Raw genomic sequence first — 3,980 nt, forward strand, 5'->3', positions numbered from 1 at the left:
TAAGCCTCCAACTTCGGCTCAGGTCAGATCTCACGTTCGTGGATTTGAGCCCCGCGTCAGGCTCTGTGCTGACAGCTAGCTCAGAGCCTGGAGCCTGCTTCCGGTTCTGTGTCTCCTTCTCTCTCTGCCCCTCCCCCACTCATGCTCTGTCTCTCTCTGTATCAAAAATAAATAAAAAACATTTTTTAAAAAAGTAAAAAAAAAAAAAAAAGCAAGAGGGCTAGATAAGCCCTTTTATTCCCTCAAAGAGGTCCCAACAGTGGTTCCTTTTATCAGATGCAAAATTTCACTGATGGCCAAGAGAGCTAAAGAAAAGCATAGGGATCCATGTCTAGAAATTATTTTCTGTAATTTTGAAGAGTGTATTATAGTATATATATACCTCAAACCTTACAAAGTCTCCACATGCTAAGCACACAGCCCAACCAGCTTTTTAAGCCTGAAATACCTGGATTCCTGTCATCTCAAACAAGATCTTAGTAGGGGTATGGATTTATGACCATAAATTTGACAAAACTCATTTTAGTTTCTCTTTTTCCCTCTGCAAGTAGTAAGTGGTTTGGGGGGGAGGGGTTTTGAAACAACATAAATGTCCACCTGTCCCTGCCCTGTATCTATCTTAGTGGACTCTGGGCACAGGGGACTCATCCAGTGGTCACAAGAAACAGTTCATTTCTGTCCCTCCATTTGTCCCTTGGCCCCACTGGTCCTTAGGTGCAGGGGCTCCAGGGACTGTTTGGACTTTTCCATACAGGGGGACAGTCTAAGAGGCTCCGATCTGTCCCCATCACAGCTGTGATGCTGTCCATCCCAGACCGCTCAGACCCACCAGCATCCACTCTTGGGTTTGGCCTGATCTTTGGCCTTTCCACCTCCCCAGCTCCCGCCCTCACACCACACCCCCCACCAGCTGAGCAGTGGCAAGCCCAGAACACACAGTCCTTTGTGTTTAACCTCTTCTGCCTCATTTATCAAAAAATAACAACACAAGCCTTTTTTTTTTTATTTTCAAAGGTATACATGTTTCCTCTCAATAAGGGTTTTGGGGTTTTGGAGTTTTTTTCTTTTCTACTTACATTCTTCCTGATCTCTGTCTACTCTTTTTTTGTGTGCCCATATTCAATATTAAACCATTTTATTGGAACTATACGTCCGTGTCACGCCTCCTCCAATTCATATGTTGAAGCCCTAATCAGGGAAAATACCACTCTTTCCAAGTGTCTAGAATAATGGCAGAGGAGATTTTAGGGGGTACTTACCTGGATTTCTACAGATCAGACAGTCCAAAGATGAAACACTTAGACTAACATAGTGTCTGCGCCTATTCTTTATATGGTTGTCTCATATGGAATAGGAACCAGTGTAAAGTGGGTATGCCAAAACATAACTGTTTACTAGACAGAAGCAAACTTGCACATCATGGGGGTATAGAAACTATGCCAGACTTGGGATCAAAGGCTTTGTTTCCAGTTATGGCTCAGGTGCCACAGGTTCCATGGCACTGGGCAAGTGTCTTCTGTCTGGGCTCAGTTTCCCTCCCCATGTATAAAGTGAAATGTTTAATGACCGATATGGTTTCTTGAGTCCCATTTGTCTAGAATCAGAGATTCTCAGAGGACTTCTGTGCCTACCTCACATGCAATAGTTGTCAGTGAAAGTTTTTAAACAATGTAAGTCACCAGTTCCTCATCAAATTTCAATTTAGTCCTTTATTTGCTTATACCAATATACACTAAAATGGCTTTTATTTTGCTCCATGGGTTTACACTCCATTACTACCATTATGTGTTTTGATGTTCTAATTGTCCCAGATTTGGTCAGTGGGAGCTGCTTCAAGCAACTTTCTGCCCTTTTGATGGTCTCTCTAGCCCTTGAGCTCTCCCTCTTTTGTGACATAACAAGATATTCAAGGTTTAACTTGTAGGTTATTGTGTCCCAGACCTGGAATCAGCCACTTCTCAAAGAACTCTACTTCCTTTTAGTGGAGAATGATTTTCAAGAAGCCAAAGGCCCGGGAGCTGGGTGCTCTCTAGTTTTTAGAGTGTCTGTCCGTTTTCCTAGGTCCTCTGCAGATAGACCTACGTACACATATAAATGATGGAAACATACTCCCTGTTGTATTCACATCTATATCCACATCCATTGAAGACCTCAATACACCTAATTCCCACCCAAAACCACGGGGTTCATCCTAATTTTCTGGTTTTCTCTATTTGTGACTCCCCTCGCGCACTATGAGAAACCTGACTTCCTGAAGCTTTCATATATTTACTTATGGGTCAATGCCACTGCGTGTAACCAATCTCCCTTGGAAGGTCCAAACCCGTCGACACCCAGCCCAGCCCTTGAGCGTTTCCTCCTGTGAAGTACGGATTTTATTTTATTTGAGCTTCTATTCTTTTTTTTTCTTTTCACGTATAAGGTTTTGAAGGTGCTACTCCCTTTATAAATAAAACTTGATATTTGCCAAAGTGTAGTGTGGGAAGGGAGGCATCTGGGAAGGTCTGCAAGCTGGAGCAGGTGGAAGCCTGGAACCTCTCTCCATGAGGGCAGGTGTCCTGTCGGTTCTCAGCTCACTCAGCATCACCAACCTGGTAGCTCTCTGCTTGGCAGCCTTTTACCGCTCCTTCTCCTCTCTCATTTACTCCCATCCACCACAGCATTCTCCTCTGCCTGAGCGCCCAGGTCATATGCATCAAAATGCCAAGTCTGCTGATCAGAGTATAAAGACAAAGAATTGACCAGATCGAATGGTGGGGATATGGGATGGGCATTTATTGACACATTGAGAGAAGGGTAGTAATTTATAACCTTTTTGATAATATGCACCAAATTGGAAAATTCACTGACCAGTAACATAGCTATTTTTTAAATGGGAGCATACCAGGGCGCCTGGGTGGCTCAGTCGGTTAAGCGTCCGGCTTCGGCTCAGGTCATGATCTCATGGTTCGTGGGTTCGAGCCCTGCATTGGGCTCTGTGCTGACAGCTAGCTCAGAGCCTGGAGCCTATTTCCGATTCTGTGTCTCCCTCTCTCTCTGCCCCTCCCCTACTCGTGCTCTCTGTCTCTCAAAAATTAAAAAAAAATTTTAATTAAAATAAATAAATAAATGGGAGTGTACCTACATATATATCCACAAATGTGTATCAAACCCCATATGCAAGGAGATACACTATAGAATTGCACGCGGTTGCAAAAAAAACAAAACAATGGAAATGTCCATCACAGGCAAAAACAATTCATGGTATATAAATATCATGGAATACTATGAAGCCATTAAAAACAAAAATCTATAGATACTGTTATAGAATGATTTTTAAAATACATTAAGTGAGAAACAATATGTGCTATTTTTTGGTGAGGAAAGGAAAGGTATACATGATATACACACACATATATATACTTTGGATGCACAGAATTTCTTCAATGGATACACACACATACTCCCTATCTCTTATACACACAGAGACACACACAGACACACACACTTGTTACAGTCTTTACCTTTGGGTAGGGGAGTAGTGTAGAAGACAGAACATACTTTTCTATTTTACATTTTGTGTACTTTAAAATTTTCTCTTTCTAAAAATCCACAAATAAATATAAAAGTTGGCCTATCGGCCCAGGTTTTCACTAGCTCTCTCTTGCCGAGGAGACACCAATGGTGCACGAGGGAAGAGCACTTCCCTGGGACAGCGGTCACGTTAACTTGGACCCATGGTCATGTCCACCGTTCCCAGCCCCACACCAGGCTGTGTCTGCCCTGACTTGCCTGAGCTCCTCCGGGTGTATTTAGAAGCCAGAGCTAGTGCGTGGAATTAAGAGTATGCAGATCACCACCTGCTGGATGAGGAGGCGCCACCACCCACTCGGGTGGGCAGGAAGGTGGCTCCCTCCGTAGTCACACTTTCACTCTAGGGACATGAACCACCAGGGACGTTTTAATTAGAGGCGCAGTTTCAATACACCCACACAGTGGAA

Source organism: Suricata suricatta, chromosome 17, assembly GCF_006229205.1.
Source record: "Suricata suricatta isolate VVHF042 chromosome 17, meerkat_22Aug2017_6uvM2_HiC, whole genome shotgun sequence".
NCBI lineage: Eukaryota > Metazoa > Chordata > Mammalia > Carnivora > Herpestidae > Suricata > Suricata suricatta.